Below are 23188 nucleotides of genomic sequence, written 5' to 3' on the forward strand. Positions count from 1 at the left end.
CACACGCACCCAACCATCCACGTGATGTAAAAGAAAACATGATTCATCAGACCAGGCCACCTTCTTCCATTGCTCCGTGGTCCAGTTCTGATGCTCACGTGCCCACTGTTGGCGCTTTTGGCGGTGGACAGGGGTCAGCATGGGCACCCTGACCGGTCTGCGGCTATGCAGCCCCATACACAACAAACTGCAATGCACTGTGTATTCTGACACCTTTCTATCAGAACCAGCATTAACTTCTTGAGCAATTTGAGCTACAGTAGCTCGTCTGTTTGATCGGACCACACGGGCCAGCCTTCGCTCCCCACGTGCATCAATGAGCCTTGGCCACCCATGACCCTATCGCGGGTTCACTGCTGTTCCTTCCTTGGACCACTTTTGATAGATACTGATTGCAGATGGGAACACCCCACGAGAGCTGCAGTTTTGGAGATGCTCTGACCCAGTCGTCTAGCTATCACAATTTGTCCCTTGTCAAACTCACTCAAATCCTTACGCTTGCCCATTTTTCCTGCTTATAACACATCGACTTTGAGGACAAAATGTTCACTTGCTGCCTAATATAACCCACCCACTAACAGGTGCTGTGATGAAGAGATAATCAGTGTAATTTACTTCACCTGTCAGTGGTCATAATATTATGTTATGATCGGTGTATGTGTGAACACCCATATTTTTCCCCCCCAAAATCATTCAATCCAAAAAGGATGGTTTGCTCTAAAAATTCCCCCTATGCAGATCCCCTCCCCTACACGATTCTTTCCAAATATAACTATTCAAGTATTCTGGTATTCTATATCACAGAGAAACAAAATACCCCAATGTCAGTTTTTCTTTCCAGTATTGCAGCCCTATTGATAAAACTTAGACTACATTTCTTTGTGTGTGTCTAAATAAGTTCAGTGTTTCCTAGTCATCTCGACTCCCTTTTGAAATCAGCATTGCTGCCAGCCCATAACAGGCCAAGAACCTCTCAATCAAAACAATTAAAAAACTTCTAGAAATAAATGTGAAATTGCTGAGTAAGTTGGGAGGTGAGGACCCATGTGTGCATGCTTTTCTGGGCTACTTCTTGTCAATTTGAACCTTTCAAAATCTGCTGTTATTCTTTTTTCACAGAGAGTGATCTAATTCTCTTCAGTGCCACTTTCTATCTCTGGTGTTGTGAATCAGCCCAGCTTTTCTCTTCCTTGATGAGGGTTTTGAACATGATTGCTGACTAAATCAAGTGACTAGTTAATCCATCTTGCACTACGATATTCTTCATGGACTTAATTTCACACGGATGGACAATAGCTCATGAGGAGATGCACTGTTGATAGAGGACATATTCATTCATCAAGGGAGCCTTTAGTTGATGGATATGCAGCTATCACTGTTGGACTTCACCCATCCATCATCCTCACAGGAGGTCAGGCCGAAAGATCAGAGCCCAGTCGCTGGGTAGCACTTCCATTCAACCATGACATAGATTTAAAGTCACCTTTATTTCAGTAGTTCCTTATTTCCTTGTATGTTTAATTGGTTCCTTGTTTTAGTCTTTCCTATCTTTGCTTGCTTTATTATTTCCTTCCCTCATTTCATTCCTCCCTTATTTTCTGTCTTTTATTTGCTGTATTTCCTTCCCTTCTTTCTTATCTATTTGCTTTATTTCTTTCTAATTTCCACCCACCTTTGCTTCTGTCCTTCCTTACTTTATTTCCTTCCTTCCTTCCTCCCTCGATCTCTTGTTTTTGTCCTTCCATTCTTATTTCTTTCTTTGCTTTCTTATTTCCTTCCATTTTTCCTTATTTCCATCCATCCTTTGCCTCAATTTGTCCTTCTTTCCATCATTCCTTCCTTATTTCCTGTCTTCATTTGCTTCCACCTACATTTTCTTGTCTTCCTCCTTGTTTCCTTCCATTCTTTGCTTTCTTCTTTCTTCCTTATGTCCTTCCCACCTTTGTTTCTGTCCTTACTTTCTTTCATTTTCCAGTATGTCCAGAAGGATCCTTCCCTTTCTTTGCTTTCTTCTTTCATTTGGTTCTTCCAAATTCCATTCCCTCTTTGGCATCCTCCCTTTACATTCCTTCCTTCCTTCCCTCCTTCCTTATTTCTTTATTTGCTTTATTCTTTCCTTCCATTCGTCCTTATTTCCTTCCATACTTTTTTTCTGTTCTTTCTTCTTTCCATCCTTCCATCCTTATTTCCTTCCTTCATTCATTCCTTCCCATTTAGGTTTAAAACAGTACATTGGAGTGTATGGTGCACCTGTTTGTGGTTAAATAAATAAATAGAATTATAAAAATAGATTTATTTTCAGATAAATAAATTGATGGCTTGTCTATTTATTTGGCATACTCATAGGAACAACAGTCAACAGAGGCGTTACCACCCGTCTTTCTCTGTGTAGGAAGAGTCCCTCATCACTGAAGATGGGTAATATTATCTCTCTCTCTTTCCCTCTTTCCCCACAGTGCGTCCACAGTGATTAATACTACACCTCTCCGCAGTGCTTGAAAGCCCTTTGATGTATTTTACATTTGAACAAAATATAAAAGCCAATGGTGCAGATAAAATTGGCTGTAGTTTCTCACACTCATTACGTAGTCACATCATCCTATGAGGCTTTGAGACTTCCTGTTCTATCTAGACTCACCATCGGCTAAAAGACTGCAGAACTTTGTGAGAAGAGATGATAAAATATATGTTAATTTATATGATCAAATATGAAATAACTGATATATTAATTTACTATTTAGTGGACACTTTCTGTTGAGACCAAATATCATCTAATTATTTAGCTAGGCAAATATGTCCGTCTATAACTAGTTTGGTCCAATTTTGGCCTTGAAGAGAATGTTTATATTCATACAAATCTTCTCACTTTATCTCTATGGGCCCTATTTTAACGATCTGAAACGCAAGTGTCAAAGCGCGAAGCGCAAGTAACTTTGTGGGCGGGTCTCGACGCTGTTGCTATTTTCCTGGCGGGATAAATGGCTCTTGCGCCCGGCGCAAATCTAAAATGGGTTGGTCTGAAGTAGCTTCATTATTCATAGGTGTGGTTTGGGCGTAACGTGAATAAACCAATCAGAGCGTCATCCAACATTCCCTGTAAAAGCAGGTGCGCAAGTTCCATTATGGATTGCTATTATTATGGCGTATTTACCAGGCGCACGCCAGGAGCGGTTCACAGCCGAGGAGACTGATGTTCTTGTAAGAGCAGTGAAAGACAGAGAAGTTGTGTTGTATGGGGATGGGAGAAACCCACCCAAAATAGCGTCGGTTAAACAGGCGTGGGAGGAAATAGCCACAATTGTTTCATCAGCTGGCATCCCCAGGACGTCGCACCGGTGCCGCAAGCGCTACAATGACATCAGAAGACGGGGAAAGTCCAAGCTTGCCAGCATCAATCGGGCACGCCGTGAAACGGGAGGTGGATCTGCCTCTACTCAGGACCTGACGCCAGCAGAGGACATCGCTGCGTCCACCCTCACCGATTTTTTTTCCTGGTTCTTGACGGACAAACCAATTTGTTAGATGTCCTTATATACATATATGTCTTGCCAGAAGTTGCCACTATTGGGCAAACAGGTCTCCTTAATTATTAGACTACAGTACAATTAGCCTGAATAATTTGTAAGCTAGATTTATGCCTATTTTTTCACATCTTCGTGGCACACCACAATGATTTCCGTCATCTCATGTGTTAATATTTTTTAGTGTAACAATTTATGATTTGCAAAAATAACTGTTGCATCTGTGTAGATTACATGAGCAAAGTGTATGCGCGTTGTGCACGCTATACATTATGGTCAAGCATGCGCCCTTAAAATAGCATAATGAACAACACGCAACGCGCCACTGACTTTAGACTAGGTTTTTTCTGGTCAAGGGCGCAATTGTTTAATGGAACAGCAAAATAGCACCAGGGATTGTTTGCGCCGGAACACGCCTCCTTTTTTGCGCTGAACCGCCCAGGTAGCGCAAGTTCATTCACTAGTTTAGCGACATGCTTCTGTGGAGGGAAAAGCGTGCTTTGCGCGGGTGCAAAATAGGAATGACACATGCGTCGGTGTACAAAGTCAATTGCGCTGGGTGCAAGATAGGGCCCTATGTATTAGTAGACAATGTTTAAATGTGGCGGCTTAAAGAAAGTGAAGGACATTTCTTGATTTAATGCTGGATTCCATTTTATTAGGGTCCAAGGACATTGGAACATTGACATGATTTTCTATAAAGCTGCTTTGAACAAATATAAATTGGGAATGGTGTTATATAAATAAACATGCCTTGATTTGACATGTATATTTGATGATTCAACTCTCTAGGAAACATATGTGCTTGCTATTTTATCTGCAGTTTCATTGTTTACACAAAACGAGCAGCTCTGCATAACTTTCAAAACACCATTTATTCAAGTGCATTTTCTGTAATTAATTTCAGCTTCAATAAGTGGTGTGTGGAGGGAGAGTTAGATGGGGTTAGTGTATCACTAGTTGCATTTTCAGGCCAAAAGCGACCATGCTATTGCGTGCCAGGAGCAGTCGCGTTTCCACTGTCACTTCCAGGGCTTCATCGGGCCTCCTCTGTGCCAGCGGCCAGGGTTTTTTTGGCCCGCCAAATACCTTGGTCCAAATTGGGATGACTGGAGTTTGAGGAGTGGTCATGAACCAAGGGGGAGTTTATATGAGTCAGGAAAGGGTTGGTCTCAGCCTCAGACGTCATGCCCACGGACCGTTGGCTGAACGTCTGATGCATATGGCACACAAAAGTTTTTTTTTACAGGAATTCTACAGAATTTCTGGGAGATGTGCATGTCAAATTCTTTAATGTTCCGCCTGGAAAGTGGAAACACAGCCGGCGTGACGCCAAACCCTTTCATTGAAGAGGAAAGCAGTCGTGTTTACATCTGTGACAATGAGTGCTTATAACGATGAACTAAACGCTGGATTTTCAAAAAAGTTCACGCCACCACTGTTGCAGTAAACTTCCACAACATTCTTGAATGAATCATTCAATAGATGCATGCCGGTCTGTTATCATAGGGACATTTTCAGGACACCCCAAAACATGATGCAAAACAAAATGAACTCTGATTGGTTGCTTTACATGCCGGTCATATGTCCTCTTGGGTGATCCTTGGCCAATGAAAGCTGCGATGGAGTCCAGACCTTCTGCCACAGTCTAAAGGTCTGGCTACGCGAGACTAGGATTCGGTCAACATCGCTGCTCATTTCCCATGATTTCATATCAGGCTACCAGCTAACCTTGACATTTAAGACATTTAAAAAAAAATCAGCTCAAGACTCACTTTCAGACACCAGCGAGTGTGTGTGATATATAAAATTCCAATTGCGATCCAATGGGGATTCTGATCACCGTATGAGGCAGAAATCTATTTAATATACTTATGCTAACCATTGTCATAATAAATTCACGTATGTTCATGGAAAATACTATAGACTACTTGAGGGGCGTGTCTGCTGTGAGACTTCAGTGTAAACGCCCACTGCTGTGATTGGCTAACATCTTTGTATATGAAATAGCTTAGTATTATGTTTAACTCTCTTGAAAATGTTTAGCGTGTTTTTACTATTACAGCTCTTAAGGTTAACTTATCATGAAAAGTGTTAATTATAGCATTATATTTAGATCTATAATATTCATATCGTGGCATGGAAGGTTGCAGTGATGAGCATTGTAGCCGATCACAGACATGATGAATGCAACGATCACGTCATTGCAACTCGATTTCTGAACATGCTTTCATCATAACTAACAGTGCAAACACAATGAGATTTGTTGGTTATTACGGGAGTTTTGGCGCAAGTCCAGAACTCAGTCACCAATAAACTTGTGCTGTTTTATTGACAGCTCCAGCGATTGTAAAGGGAGCGTTCTTTGATCGCTTTCTATAATTGAATCAGTTTAAATAACAGATCATTTTCATCCTACTAAGAGAAACAATATGAAGTTGACTGTTTGGTCACTGGTTTGATTTATACTGACACATGGAAAAAGAACATCTGTCTGTACATGAATCATTACATATCAGAAATCACTGGTCACAGATCATGCATTAGAATTAACACTGTTACTTACATCATGTCGCAAAACTGTCGAGTCCATATCGTAAAAGTCTGTTTGCAAAGCCTGTGCCGAAATTGCTGACTGATTTCCAAAGAATCCACAGTGAAATGTACAAAATACAAATTAAATAATGTTCAACTGAGACATTCACCATTCACATTGTTGAAAATAAATAAAATAACCACATTCCTAGCATTAGGATCATTTAGAATATAATGTTAGTCCATCCTAGTTTGCTCTCCTCTCTTCGTCGTCATCTCACACGCTAGTGGACAGGGCCAAAGTAGCAAAGCTGAAGTAGGCGTTGCTTTTCTACTGCATTGGCGGTCTTTCAGTCATTATAGGCACATTCCACAAAGAGTCGTTCACTGGGCTTGGTAACAGTAAAAAGATGTTGTTGGACTAACAAGGAAGTTTTTAGTTCTGAAACTTACAGGTGATTCTTATAGTATGATGACCTTTTATTATGTCAAAAGTAAATTTGATTTCTCAGTTCATAACCCCTTTAACCATTGAATTTTTAACCATTGAGGCTATTATGTTTCTCTTATATGTGCAATGATAAATATGGTATAATGATTATACTCCTGACACAAATTAAAAAGTTGCTGTCACTGACTACGTTTACATGCGCACCATTAATGCGATTATTTATATCAAATATTATATATATATATATATATATATATATATATATATATATATATATATATATATATATATATATATATATTAGTGGTGTCAACAATAATCGATTCGGCAATGCATCGCAATGCGGGGCATGCACGATTCAGCATCGATGCGGCTAAGTGCCATAATCGATTATGTCATCGTTTATTTTCTGGCCTTGAGTTGGACAATAAAGTTGTGAAGTTTCAATTACTTCCGGGGTCATAACAACAACAACAACAACAATCAAGATGGCTGAGGCGGAGGGAGATTACTAATTAATTAAAACACTTATGTTCACTGCTGGAAAAAGTTGGCTGTTACTATTGCTCTATTTAATTTCAAATGGTTCTAAAGCAGAGAAGAGAAAAAAAATATCATTCAAAGCACTGAAAGCAGTGATTTATGTTTTCTTTTTCAGGTTTGAAAATGCCATATCCAATACCCTGTACCATTCAATTTTATTTTATTTAATGACATTTATGTCAAAGATACAGGAGAGTGATAATACACACATAGCAGCCAATAAAATCTGTTGTTCAATATCTGACTGCTTGTATTGCCTCATGACTGATTAAAAATTTGCCTTGTTGTGTGCAGTAGAATTTTTATGCATCGCAATGCATCGTAGAATCGAATTGAATCGAATCGTTACCTGGTGAATCGTGATCGAATCGAATTGTGAGGGCAGTCCCAATGCACACCCCTAATATATATATATCTCAAAATACATTTTTATGGACATACTGGATATTATTCGCCGCTGTGATGAACATTGCAATACCGGGCTTCCCTACACTCCCGTCGCGTTCTGGATGAAGATACGGAGCAGAGACTGCGCAGTGAGTTGTGTTGACAGAGTAACTTCAGAATAATGTCACAGAGTTAATTTATGAAGTTGTGTGAACATCACGCATCTGTGTACGTCCACATGAGCACTTTGGTTAGATGTGATTAAGGTGTTTACATGCCTATTTAGTGTGATTAAAATCAGCGGACGCCACATAGTTTAATGCGACTATAGTTACTACGATTGTGAGCTTAATCGCATTCGTTTAATCGCAGTATTGCCAAAATCCCATTTTAATCACATTATGAGGGTGCATGTAAACACACTGACTAATATTTTTAGCGTAAATCATTGATTGATGCTGGAGTCTTAGGTGTTTAAATTAAAAAGTCCACTTCTGTCATGTTCTTTTGGGATCTAGCTAGTTTTCAGTCAGCTTGACCTTTGCTTTGTGAAATGGTGGTGTTGTGTGATGTTGTTCTATGCAGGGGTGTTGAGGGCGGGTTTTAGTGTAACGTTGTGGGGCTACTGGTCTGACAGTGGAACGCATCTTAATTTTGAGGCTATTGGACCCGTCTGGCACGTTGTTAGCCCTGGCTCGCCCTGGCCCGACAGTGGTAAAGTGGCTACTGAAAGTGAAAAGAACTGGTCAAGTATTTGAATTTTGTTGCAGTTCATACAACAATACTGAAAACTTTTAAATCTCCTTAAAGTATGTTTTAATCATTACACAGACAGATTTCTCTGTGCTACTGTTTCTCTGAAAAGAGAAGTTAGTTCTGAGAAAAGCTCCAGCATCATTTACTTTCATATTCCACTTGATCTATCTAACTCTGTCCTCAGCCACTGTCCTGCAGAGTTTAGCTCCAACTTGCTTTAACACACCTGGCTGGAAGTTTCTAGTATAAGACCTTGATTAGCCAAGTGTGTTTAATTGGGGTTGGAGCTAAACTTTGCAGGGTAGTGACCCTCCAGGAGCAGGATTGGACACCCCTGATCTAATACATTGACATTCATAAATTTTTTGTATGTAACACAAGTGTCTAAATATTTTTTGTGCCCCTAGTATATACTTCAACCTACGTTCATCAGCCTTTTTCTCTCTCTTCCTCTCTCCTGACAGAAAGACAGCAAATCACAGAGACAGCTTTATTCTCCAGCTGACACCACAGAACAGTGAGTACATTATAAGACAGCCTCCAATAAGTTGTTATTCCTTATAAAACAAGAGGAGGGGCAACCAGGATTGATGGGCAGCTCTTAAATGCTGGCATGAAAAATCATACACTCCTGAGAAAAAAAAAAAAGTGGAGGCAGATTAGGGCATAAATTTATGTCCGTATCCTACAACGTTATCTGTTTCTTTCAGCGCTGCAGTCACAAGCGCCTTCTTTATCATCGTCCTGCATCAGGCAGGTTGAGTGATGACGCTGTATACAAGCATATGTGTATGGTAGCATGCAGCAGATGACCAGGGTTAGAAATAATAGTCCACAGCGCTGCAAATAACAATACATTTATGCCTAGTTGTGCTGTCTCTCCCTCTCTTTAATGAATGCTAATGGTTCCTGATTGACAGAGTGCATATTTAAAACATCAATGTCAAGAAATGTGAGAAAAGGCTGGTCTTGGTGCTAACATAAAAGCCTTCACTCTGGACATTGAAAGTGAATTTCCACCTGATTCACGCTGCATGTTAATTCGCTGGCCTCTTCCTCGAAGCTACAAGTAGTGCCGCTAAGTGGATTGATGTGTACTGTGGGTTTGACATCACATTTACATTATATTGATGTTCTTGGCAGATGCTTTCTAGATAAAGTGACACGCAAGAAAGTAGACATGTTGTTTTTACCCAGGTGACAGTTATCACAGTAAATATCTGAAGATGCCCATCATGTACAAATTAAGGCTTGCACGAGTACTTGTTTTTACTGTTTGCCTTAAGTAAATGACCCGTGTCATGCCGCGTTTTGATGATGTGGGTGAGAAATGAAAGCTTTCAAATGTACATTGACAGATGCATGCTGCTTTCACAAACTCACTTTGTTTATGTCAGTCTCTGGCCAGACTATTCTTTGTAAGGAGTCTTAGGTTTGAACACATGTTTCCAACTTCTTCCCAGAGCAGAAAGTTTACTTTCCTTAAATACAATTTTAAAATTAGCTTTTTTTAATTCATTTGTAAAAAGAAAACTTGATATCTTGGTGGTGGATGTGAAGGTTGGGATATGTTTTAGCAGATAAAGACATGTGTCTTGTCATATTTTGAATCCCTGTTTTATAAAAGTGACCTTGAGTTGCACTCCTCTCGTCAGTTATAGGCGAGTGCGTAATGAATTTTAATGGAGGGCAGCGAGCCTGGGAACTGCTCTTTCAGTCGTCCCTGCATCTGAGACTTGATGGAGCACTGTACTCACCTGCTAGTTTCGTCATAACCCTTCATTCACAACTTTCCTGCAAAATTACACTTTCAAAGAGGCTCCTAGCGAATGTTATGGGTCTATATTTAATGTGAGTCATAATTCTTAAAAGCTCTCATCACTTTTGAGTTGTGGCAGCTTGAATCACTCACTGTGTGGAAGAGCCAGCGCTTTCTCTCACTGTCACACGGTGCAGATTGGAGGCTGTCGGGAGACGTATGCGGCTTCTACAGCCTCATTCATCAAGCGGCAACTTCAGCTTTAAGACTTCAGAGAGGAGGGAGGGAAGGAAGATAGTCACAAGGAATCTGCACGGGAGCAGAAAGGGTGGAAAGAACAAAAGAAACAAGGAAGGTCTTGAAGCTAATGCAGGAGTTTCCTTCTAGCTTGATGACTAGACTTTACTTTAGTAAGTGCTTGTGGCACTTGACCTGAAAGTAAGAAGATTTTCTAAACATCCTGCCTGGCCCAACGCAGCAACATTGGTTTGCAAATGGTAAATGGACTGCATTTACATGTATACATGTAGCGCTTTCAACTGACACATGGCCATCCAAAGCGCTTTACATATTGCCTCACATTCACCCATTCATACACCGACGGTGGTGTCAGCCATGCAAGGCGCCATCCAGCCCATCGGGAGCAGCTGGGGTTAGGTGTCTTGCTCATGGACACCTCTACACTTGGTCAGGTGGAACCGGGGATTGAACCGCCAACTTTCTGGTTTGTAGACAACCTACATGAACCACTGAGCCACTGCCGCACTACGCCCTGATTCTTCCAATATTGTGAGTTTGGGGACAGGACTATCTGTTTGAGCAACAGATGACAGATGCCGGAGAGTTTAGAAAAAACTTTAGTTTTTTCTAAACAAAAGTATATATATACTTTTGAAACGTTTATGTTGTTAATGTTTTTGAGTTGCTTTTCTAGTAGACTTTCTGCTTTTCAATCAGTTACGTCACTTCAGTCCAGTGCCCTTTCTCTGGTATCTCTTGCAGAGTGAAAGTCAATGTTTTTTTAGTTTTTTTTCTTCTTCTTTTATATAACTTTGCCAAAACAGTGTTAAGTGATTTTCACCAGTCTTATGCCAGTCAAGCCCATGCAGAAGTGTGATTCATACTGCTGCCAACTTGCCTGTCAGATTTCCATTGTATTTAAAACAGAGGGACAAGTCAACAATATATTCTGTCAACAGTGTGCCTCGCATACTGTCCATAAAGCTTTTCGTATTTAACCTGGAATATTCCTTTAATAAATCCCATTGCAAATCACATGCTGTGCCTGAGGTTTTAACATACTACACCATAATTCATTCTGCAATTGTGTGAGAAATTACAATACCCCTCAGTAATGCAACAAACGTCTGAATAATAATATTGTTGACAATCTACCGAACAGTATGACACTTGTTCAAATAGCGTTTACATGCAAGAAATGGCCAATTTTACCGCAGGAGCACAATTTGTGTCAAAGGAAGAGAGATTGAAACTAATTCTGAAAATTCATGTGGCGCTATTTGGGAGTTTACAGTGCTGAATCTTTAATCAAGAAAATGCTTTCTTAAGCTAATTTACATCCATTAGGATGCAGAAATCCATGTCAGATTCCAATCGATTTGAAGTATCCTTCCTAAAAAGGCCTGACCTATAGCAGGAGAGGTAATGAACTCCATGGATAATTTGCATAATCTGCTCTTGTAATTTCAAATAGCTGTGTTGTCGGGAGAGCACCAAGGATGTCTAGATATGCGGCCTGGCTCACCAAATTTTGAAAGAACCATTATACTTTCACTTTAAAATAAAAAGTTAGCTATATTTTGCTTCATGCTTCGCCTTAGTATTAATGATGACCAGGGAATGCCATCATTGAGCATATTCCCACACTGAGCTCACCGTTGTTATATTTCAAATAAATATAATGAAGGCCTCCAGTGGAGATTTTGGTATTCATCCTTCAAAAAGAGCGCAGTGTTCAATGTAGGGCAACAGTTGTAAATGTCCTGACCTTTAAGTAAATAATGCATCTAATAGCGGAGTCAAAAGCAAATAACATAGTTGATGAATAGAACATTACATCAGACCTCCGCTCAGCCGTGTAGCTCATCCCAGAAAAGGAGCCATAACTCCAATCTGCCGTCTCGAGCTTTGCTGAAATCCTATTTAACCCTCGACTCAGGACCATCTGCACTTTTTTACACTGTGTTCAAGCAAAACATCAACAACACACACAGAGACTAACAACCGAGAGTTTCCCCGCTGGACCAGAGGTTGTCAATACTTAGACTGGCCCTACGCTGCCGCGGCAGCCTGTTCATTAACTGATCCCTGCCAACCCCACTAGGGAATATGCTAACAACTCGGATAGGACATTCTGACATTCCGAAGCTGGTCTGGATCTTTTTCTATAATGGCTTCATCTGCAACTCTAAACCTGCATGTTCTCTGTGCCATGACCAAGTTAGATGGGGAAAATATTGATAGCTTACCTCTTGAAACATAAGGAGACAGGTCCGTCGAGCACTCATCTTTTTTCTTACTGCTGTAATCCTCACACCCCACAAAAGCTCTAACAACTGTAGCCTCATTTACCATCTGGCGCCTTTCTTTATTGATCCAAAAGATAAATAATTATGCATTGGCTTAGTTCTGACTGAATGCTGATTCTGTAAGGCAATGCAGGCTTTCTAAGAATAAACTATATGTATAAAAAAAATCAATTTATTTTTAAATGTATTTATATATCTAACATACACTCTAAAACAAAAGGTTCTATATGGCACCAAAAATGGTTCTTGGCTCGTAATCATAGGGGAAGCTTTTTTAGTGCTATATAGCACCAATTTTGGTGCTTCAGTGGTTCTTCAGCGGTTCTTCAGAGGTTCTTCACCGGTTCTTTGACTAACGTGCTATATAGCACCTCTGAAGAAAAAAAGGTTCCCCTATGATTACGAGCCAAGAACCATTTTTGGTGCCATATAGAATCTTTTTTTTTTAGAGTGTACCGTATATATAGTATATATAACAAGAAGAATTTTAACATTTTAAAAACTTCTTCCAAAGCATTGAGTATTTCATTCTTTACAGACCCCTTTACATGCATGTCAGACCTTTTATACTTTAGATGCTTATATCTCAAAATATGTAAACAATTTTATGTTTCTTTGCATCTCTGCACTGCTGCTCTGACCAGAACTAACACTTCAAGTGCAATTCACATCAGTTCCATAGTTGGTCACTGTAGGTTGTTGTCTTTTGACATTTTCACAATTGTACCCATTTAAAATGCACAACAATTTTTTGTCACACCCACATTTGGTGGTTTATATATATTTATATTTATTCATTTTGCAGACACTTTTATCCAAACGGCTTAAAGGGATAGTTCATCCAAAAATGAAAATTATCCCATAATTTACGTATTCAACTTAAAGGGTCATGAAACCCTAACCAAATTTTCTGAGATTTTAACAGAGTAATGAGTGTTGAGCATCATAGAAGTCAATGTTACCATCTATTGATTTTGATTGTAGGAGAAAACTAGTTCATTTGAAACATTTTTGCGCTATATTCAACTTCCAGGTTTAAATTCATCTTTGTATCAACGTCACAGAATGTGATGCTTTGTTTTACTATAGTACAGCGATGACTCATCGATGTCTCATAATTATTCATGAGTCTGCGTGTCCTTATCCTATGAGAAGAGGCCTCACTTAATTATTCATGAGTCTGTCTGTCCTTATCCTATGAGAAGACGTCTTGCTTAATTATTCACGAGTCTGCGTGTCCTTATCCCAAGAGAAGCCTCGCTTAACACAGCAGCACGCGTTGATTGACAGGCGCTTCAAAGAGTGAGATCGCATTCGTAAGTGAGATCGTAACAGAGAGATGCATTAATGGATCAAATGTTATTTTAGGTGAGCTTACAAAATCATGTGTATATTGTGTTACGTAATGATATTTTGCGTGCAATTCTTTGGGAAGTGTTGATGCTTTTACTGAAAGTGAAATAATACTCTGAATCAGAAGCGATTGCTGTGTTGTTGTCTGTCAGTCTCCCCTCACCCCCCTCCACTCCGCAGCTTAAACACGCCCACTTTTATAGCATTTTTCAAAACTGTGATGAGAACTGACGGCTGCTAAAACAGGGGGGTTCATGACCCTTTAAGAAGAAAGTGTAACGCCTCTCATAATTCAAAACGCTTATGCTACGTCCGACGTCATTGTTGCGCCAGTTAAGCTTCTTTCAGAAATTGAATGTGGAAGGTGGTCCACCGGAAGCTAGATATTTTACTTTAGAAAGTCTTAAATATGGATATCTTTCTTAGCAAAAAACATCAATTCGCTTCAGAGGACCTTTATTAACTCCCCAGAGCCATGTGGATAACTTTTATAATAGATGGATACACTTTTTTTTTGTGCTTCAAATTTTGGGCTGCCATTCACTGCCATTATAATGCTTGGATTAGCCAGGACATTTTTATTTTATTTTGTATAACTTTGATTTTATTCGTCTGAAAGAAGAATGTCATATACACCTAGGATGGCTTGAGGGTGAGTACATCATGGGGTAATTTTCATTTTAGGGTGAACTATCCCTTTAACAATAAGGAATACACAAAACAGTGTGGAAGGTTTCAATACACAGACAGAGTAATAAACAGAACTAAGAACAGGTGTGGGAAATAACGAATAACTATGTAAACTAGCAGAACTCTGGCAAAACAGAACAGGAATAAATAGAATGAACAGAATGAATATGAAAACGAAACAGAACTAGAACATAACAAAAGGAGACAGGGATTAGTTGTCACACCTTTTACTCCAGTGACAAAAAAAGTTTGTTCCACCATCACTGTCTAGAAAAAAAAGAAGTGAGGCCAAGTATGGTGTCACTACACTTCATGTTCTTTATTAGAACTGTTAATCCCTAGTTAATCATAAATGATTATGCCTTTATTTATTAGTTTTCCAGTTGATGAAAACAACCTAGTTTCTGCAGTTCATTGTTCCGTGTTGTTTCAGTTTATGTGGTTGTTTATACTATTACTTCTTGTGATTCTCCTGCGTGTTTCCCTATGGATTTATTATTAAAGACTGTTTGTTATATTCACCAGCGTTGTGCACTTTCTACAGCCACCATTAGAATATGTAACACATTACAAGCATAAAGTTTATGCTTTCTCATCTGTCAACAACTTGCAAGTTTGTGTATGAAACAATAGTGTTTTGTGGATTTTTGTTGTTGACCTGCACAACTATTTTAAATCCCAGTTTTAAAGTAAAAACCCAGCAAATCTACTTTTTGTGTTTGATAAATGTACCTCTCTTAACACCTAGGTGTCAAAGCAACACACAAGACAAATGAGATTTGGCAGATAAATCCTTTCCTTTCCTTTGTCACTGTTTAGAAATAAATGTCCCCTTTCTGTTGTTTGCTGGAGTGGGAGGATATGTATTCCCACCACAGTGAATTGATCAAAGAAAGAACTAGTTTTAGATGTCAGAAAATGGTGGATATAAAATTGTGCACAGCAGAGGAATGTCTTATAGAATCAGTGAAAATGAAATACAGAAGGAACCAGACAGAACATGATGAGAGCTGTAAAATTGTACAGCAGAAACAAATCGATACTTGGGGCACATGAATCAAATCCGGCCCCATCAATCGGAATCCTCTGGGATTGTTGAACGCTCCCTAACTCTGCCCTCCCATTAGTTCCCAATCCTTCTAATATCCCTCTCAAATCCAACACATCCCACTGCAAAGCTTCAAACACCCTGCACTGCCATGTTTCTCCAGACAGGGCCTCAGAATTGTTTCAGGAACCACCATCATTGTTCAACAGAGTTCAGCTGAACAAACAATCTTGGCTTTCCCAAAGACAATACAGGAAACATCTTTGACGCCCACTCAACCTCAGCGTACTCAATCGTATGTAATGCAATTTACAAAGCGCCTTATCAGACTGGGAACCTTTTGAATTTGTCCCTTTCTGGCATTGCTAACATGTAATTGGTTGGAGCAAAAGTGTCATTTCTCCACACAGTTCTTATAGTGCTGTGCGAAAATGAATGTCTAACTATTAGTGAGAATAATTTCAGAATATGAGGAGCTTGAACTTTGGGTCTTACTTCATATGAAGTGTCGTTATTCACTGCAAGCCCTCATTTATCACACAACTGCCTCTTGCAGAACTTCATCTCTTATGCTTGATGTTAGCCAGTGTTATGTATACCACCGAGACATGACTATCCTATATAATCACCATTTTGCAAAAAAAATCCTGTGAAGCACAGCTAAAAATATTTGCCCCTTTCATGACTCAACATATAGAACACTGGATTTCACAGTCTCACTCTTGTTCTCATGTTTTTCCTGTTTAAATTTTAATGAATTGTGAACCAAATGAGCCAAAAATTCGAAACAAAAAGTTTGCTAAAGAAATATATATAAATATTGAGGCTATTCATTGGAAAACACCATGATATGTTTGCAGATAAATAGGAAACATTCTAAGTTCACATACTTGGGCAAACATTTTTCAGTTTTGTGTGTCACTTTAAATTCTAATTAGCTGGTATTCCCATCCCCCTTTCCAGAAGAGCGCTGAGTTTCAAGAACAACAAAACAGGACAATCTCACTCACTAAAAATTTCAGAAACTGTAGCGGTGTTCAGCCTTATGTCTTCGAACCGGAGTTGTACAATGATGGAGAGACTCGAGAAGAATTGACAACATGTAGAATGCAACAGAATGTTTCTGAATGATTAATAGATTAATTTATGTAGTTGATGTGGAGTTAACTATCTTCAAGTAATCGATTAGGATGTTCCATCATGGAAATCTTTATGTTTATGTACAGAAAATGAGTGAATAGATGTTTACCTGGTTGACTGGTTGTTTTCACAGACTGCGGATACATAGGTGTTCAAACACCTTATAAAAGTAAATTTTGCATAATAGGTCCCCTTTAATATCTTAAAGAGATAGTTCACCCAAAAATGAAAATTAGCCCATGATTTATTCACCCTCAAGTCATCCTAGATGTATATGACATTATTATTTCAGAGATTATTTCAGAGTTATATTAAAAAAAGTCCAGTCTAATCCAAGCATTATAATAGCAGTAATAGTTGCTCTGTTTTTGAAGTCCATAAAAAATGCATCTGTCCATCGAATAACATGCTCCACGCGGCTCTGGGGTATTAATAAAGGCCTTCTGAAGCGAATCGATGTGTTTGTGTAAGAAATATATCCATATTTAAAACTTTATAAAGTAAAGTTTCGGCCGACCGCCTTCCGTATTCAATTTTTAGAAAAAGTGTTGAAAGTGCCTCTGCCGATCGAAAGACAAACGCGACCAGGTATGCTCGTCATTACATCACGTACGCATCTTGAATTGCGAGATGGCACTTTCAACACTTTTCCACAGAAGGCGATCGGCTGGAACTTTACTTGATAAAGTTTTAAATATGGATTCTTACACAAACGGATCGATTTGCTTCAGAAGACCTTTATTAAAACCCCAGAGCTGTGTGGAGCACGTTATTCGACGGACAGATGCATTTTTTATGGACTTCAAAAACAGAGCAACTAATACTGCTATAATAATGCTTGGATTAGCCTGGACTTTTTTAATATAACTCAGATTGTATTCGTCTAAAAGAAGAATGTCATATACACATGACTTGAGGGTGAGTAAATCATGGGCTAATTTTCATTTTTGGGTGAACTATCCCTTTAAGTACTTATTCTTATAACTCTAACCTAACAATCTACTAATATTCTAATGAGAGTTACAAAATTACTTATAGTTAATAGACTGTCTAAAGTGATCTATTTAAATAAAGTGTAACCGAATGGAGGGTAAACAAAGGACAGGAACAAAACATTATGTATCATGTAATTAAGCAACAACTTGAATCAGATGAAATGCCTAAAATGAGGGTTGAATTGAAAAAGTACTTTCAATACTTATGGAATTGTAAGTACTTGGAAATGTTATATTTATACAAATTAGGGATTTTAAATGATGTAGGAAATTTAGATTTAGATAGGCATTTAAATGTTAAAAACATTACTTAATTCTGTTTTAGAAATCTTTGAGAAAAGGAAAATACAGCATGCATACAGCACAGGATCATATTTATTGATAAAATGATGGTCCACTGGGATTATATTAGAAAAGTAATGGAGTTTATTCATTATTAAGAGTTCATTTGAGCCTTGAGAGGTGAACAGCATTTCAGGGATTAAATGAGGGCATAAAATCTCGAATCCATACATCTTTTCTTCTTCATCTCTGCTCGGTACAATTAAAAAATATTTTTTATTAAATCATTCATACAGAGTTGCCCTCACAGCTAATTACCAACCTGACATTCTTCAAATATGAACTAGCCAGAACACACAATAAAAATTATATAAATTGAACATGAAATTGGTGACTGAAATCCCGGGCTCTAATTAAAATATATATGTTCAGTATTCAGACCTTTCCTTCAGTCATTCATTAGATATTCCTGTTTTTATCTGCCTTAAGCTTCTACCACTTAATCAAAATTCAGTACATCTAGTCTCAAGTTCACAAGCCTGACATATTGGCCTTTATGCAAAACTTGCAAACTTTTAAGCTCCTGTGTTTCCATGCAGACATGATTTTGTTTCTTAGCCTGGTGATTTTCATTAAAAAAATCTATCTATCTATCTATCCATCTGTCTGATAGACATCCTGTTTTCTACCTCAATTAGGAATTTTAAAACATTCTCATTTAATTTCGTTATGCAGCGCAACCCTGTTAACCTCTTTATTATGTTTTTTCCAGGTGTGAAGAATCCTCAGAGACAGAAAAGGTGAGAGAACTTGTTCAGATTTGCCATGATTGTGCTTTCCTGATGGTTACAGATATTTTTTGGTTGAGTGAGACTGCTGGTAAGAGCCAGCTCCCCTTTTTTTATGGCTGTATTTTTTTCTAGTTTATTAGAAGTGCGGTGCTTTGCCAGCTGTAAAATTATGTGATAAACCTTTTTGAGATGTTCCATGTAGGCACAGTGACATTGTTAATATCAGGGCATATGTGTGTGTGTGAGAGAGAGAAACAGATTTTTCTTGTACAGAAGACTCTTCTCATTTGTTGAAATCTGCTGCACCAGAGAAGGCTTGAGTCACTGTAAATTGTAACAGCTGTAAAGGCTGAGATGTTGTTGTAGCGCAGACCTTTCGGGAGCACTTCACATGAATATTATATCCCATCTGGGGTGTTGTACTCGTCCTTTAAAATATAAAAATTTGGGATAAATATTTCTCTTGAGATCTAGAAAGCTTGCCTTTTCCCATTTCTTTTTCTGGTAACTACAATGTTGCTAAACTTTGCTGTGCCTTTTAAAATAAATATTAATATCTGGGCAAGTTAGGGAAACGTTACATGGTGTCAATTTCAGAGTGTTTTAATTAGCTTGATAGTGATATTATGATGCTCAGTTGGTTTGAAAGATATTACAAATATTGACTAACAAAATATCTGCATAATATAAGTATACATTTTCAGTGAACTTGGAGATGAATTATGCTAGTCAAACATTTTTATTTGATTGATTTGTTTATTTTTTAGATTGTACATGCTGCATTTTTATTAGATGGCAACATTATACAGCTAAAGGTCTGAAGTAAATCTTTTTAAAATACATTTCAGGCTATGACAAACACTCTGCTTTCTGTAAATTGTCTAGACTTTGGCTGTGTAGGAAATACATAATGGCTAATTACATATGAACACATTAATTTGATTCAATTGGGCATGAAGGACCATTGCAAACATTTAAGAGATCAATTATGTTGTCTGATTTTATTTATTTATTTTTAAAAAGGTTTTCAGTTTATTTCAGCAAAAATACCTTTAACACACATTCCAAGCAAAACATTAATCAAAAATATACCTCTTCACATTTGAAATCCCTTTTCAGCTAATTACCAATTTCAAAGTTTTACATTTATTTAAACATAACAATAATATATATTGTTAAAATGTGATTATTGTAATAGAAAATATAAGCTACGTTATTGAAAAAGCTTCCTCCACATGTCAGTCATTAATTCCCACAAGTTGAGGTGAAATGGCATCACATGATATCCTGTGGTGCCGATTACAGATTCCCATTTGAGCCTTGGGCTACCTGAAGGCCATAACACACAATGGGCTATAAAAAATTATGCTAAAAAATGTATGGGTGAAAAATATAACCAAATGATATAACATGCATCCCCCATGACATATACATTATAGTGTACTAAATACAGATCTACAGCATGAATATGAAAACTAATTACTCAAAAGTATGTTAAAATATGTGTTGGCCCCAAGCATATTTCACAGGGTTCGCTGGGGCTGAAAATTGCATTGTCAGTTGCATAACTAAATGTGATCCAAGAGTACACTATATGATTGACAGGTGGTTGTCTGATTGTCTGTTCGGGAACAGAGGAGTGATATATTTTCTGATGTTTTATAAATTTAAGTGTAGCCACTTTTTCCAAATTCACTTGGGAATCCAAGGTGGATTTCTTTTTCCCTTTCACATGAATCTCTTTTTAGTGCTGCTCTGGTGGCTGCTATAGGTGTTTTTTTGTCGTTGGAGAACCTGTGCTGGATTTCAGCTGGAACTCTAGACACTGTTTAATGATATTAAAACAAGGGGTTGCACAGACTTTAATGCTCTGCCATGATGCTTTAAGCTTGACGTTGACTAGTCGCTAATCATGGCCTATAGAGGGCGCACTTCCCTGCAAGTCCACTTCAACGCTCCGTTTCCTTACAGTTAAAATGAAAAATAAATGCATACTCAAAATGGATCGGGTGAATGCACGTTTTAAACAGCTTTTTGTACACGTGAGTTAAACACGTGAGTTACTTTTTGCTGAATTGCTGGCTAATTTGTACAAATTTGTACAATCTCATTTATATGTTTTTGACAGTCTGTTTAAACCCCAGTGACGCGTTGGTTTAGGGGAAGGGTTGGGGGTGGTCCTTCATAATGAGATTAATTTGAAAATTGTGCGTTTTTGTACAAATCAAATCATACGAATTCATACAATATAGCCACCTTGTAAACGTTTTCCTGAGATTGGGTTGGTTACTCACACTTCTGCACTGCTGCATTGTAATGCACACACATACAGACGGCGTGCACATCACGCGCAGAACGCGCCCACATAATTGTTCTGTGATTTAGCAATAAAATAGCTTAGAAACTGAAAAGTTCTTGCATATATTTCTGAGTAACTAAGACCCACAGCTTCACTTTTAATAGAGAGACACTGCCAGACAGAATTCACACGCAATCGCTCTCTCACTAATGCATTCATATAAATGTAATCTTTACTGTGCTACTATATCTGTATCTGATTTAGAACAGGAGCAGAAATCTGTGAGAAATAGAACAACCCAAAGACAAACAAACTGCTAAAAAAATAAGCTGTTGTAGGAGCGCTGTGTCACAAGGGAACCCGCGTTCGAGTCTCAGCTCAAGTTTCAGGCTTATTTCTTCATTGATGCGACAAGTGGACATCGTCCCGACTCGTCTCGTCATCACATAAAGAAAAAGTCGACTTCAAAGTGCCCCTATTATGGTTTTTCAAATATTCCCTTTCATGCAGTGTGTAATATCGCTGTAAACATTCAGCAAAGTTGTAAAGTCAAAAGTGCATGATAAATTAAGTTATTGTCTCTCAAAAGAAAGAATCGACTCTGAACCGTGTGACAGTTCTACGTCACTAGAAATTATATTTGCATAATGCCCGCCTATGTTGTCTGCCCACAAACAACTTGTCCCACCCTCAGTAATTTTACTGACGACTGCTTCTCAAATCTCAGTTCAACGCGGGATTCACAAGACCCTTGCTCTGGAAAGATGGGTCAGTACTAGAGATGCACATTTGGCGGTTACAGCCGTGGAAAAACCGCGGATCGGTCAGATGATGTGACAAAAAATAATATTTGTATTAAAGGGGGGGGCGAAACACTCAGTTTCAGTCAATCTCATGTAAATCTTGAGTACCTATAGAGTAGTACTGCATCCTTCATATCTCCGAAAAGTCTTAAGTTTTGTCATATTTATAAAAGAAAGATACGCTGTACTGAGTCTTTCCGAAAAAAACGAGCGGCTGGAGGCATATCGTGTGGGCGGAGCTAACGCGCAGCTATTGCGTTGAGAGTGTTTGAAAGCTGTGACATTAAACGTGGAAAAGAAAACGTTATCCTAAATAAACTATTACTATCAATCAGATTCAACCACAAATATATGATCCGGAGGCTGAAATTGAACAGAAGCAGCAACTACTACAGCAGGACGTCTCTATGTGGTATGTACTGGAACTGTATATACTGTATTTGCTTAGCGCTTGTCATGCGTGTACAATCGCTGAGCTTTAGGAAGCGTCCGCACGGAGATGAAGTTGTTATGGTAATGGCAGATTTGTTTCCGACATGCGCTGTATCAAAAGTTGACCAAACACAACAGACTGAGCCATCTGACCAATCAGAGCTGAGTAGCTCACTGAAAGGAGGGATTTAGACTGATCCATCGAGTCGTTTGGGAATCATTGTGGTGATGTGCAGTTTATACTTTGAGAAAATTAAAGTGTTTTTGACATTTCATGCATGTAAACCTGTTGTAGGAGACCTCCAAAACAAAATCATAAGCCTTTAAAATAGCATAATAGGGGCACTTTTAAAAAATCTAGAGTCGTTCAACCCCTAATTAAAACCCCCTTTGGCGATTTGACCACATGTGCACACCACTAAATACTGGTGTAAATAGCTTCCTAAACAGCTTATGATCAATGATAGACCAAAACTAATGGGACCATGTTGCATTTGTATTGTAGACACTAATCCGTCCTCTGCATCCTGAACAGCATGAACTGACAGGTGTAGGCGGTCTACACCTGTCAGTCGACTTTGTGCTAAAACAAACGTTTTAAAATGTGCCAGTTATCACCCGAGACAGATGCTAATACCAGATGCAGGGGCGTTTCTAGTCTTTCATCAGTAGAGGGGCACATGCTCCTCATCAAGTAAATAATTTTACCTTTATTTGGTCTCAATCCCCTGGGAGATGTTTGCTTCAATATCAGCACCAGGCTGGTGAATTTGGGAGCAACACTGATGCATTTCTTGAGTGCTTTTCATTTAACATTGTGTAAATATGAGCAACAGATGATCTGAAGTTCAGTT

This window comes from Gobio gobio, assembly GCF_949357685.1.
Source record: "Gobio gobio genome assembly, chromosome: 20".
In the NCBI taxonomy this organism is placed as follows: domain Eukaryota; kingdom Metazoa; phylum Chordata; class Actinopteri; order Cypriniformes; family Gobionidae; genus Gobio; species Gobio gobio.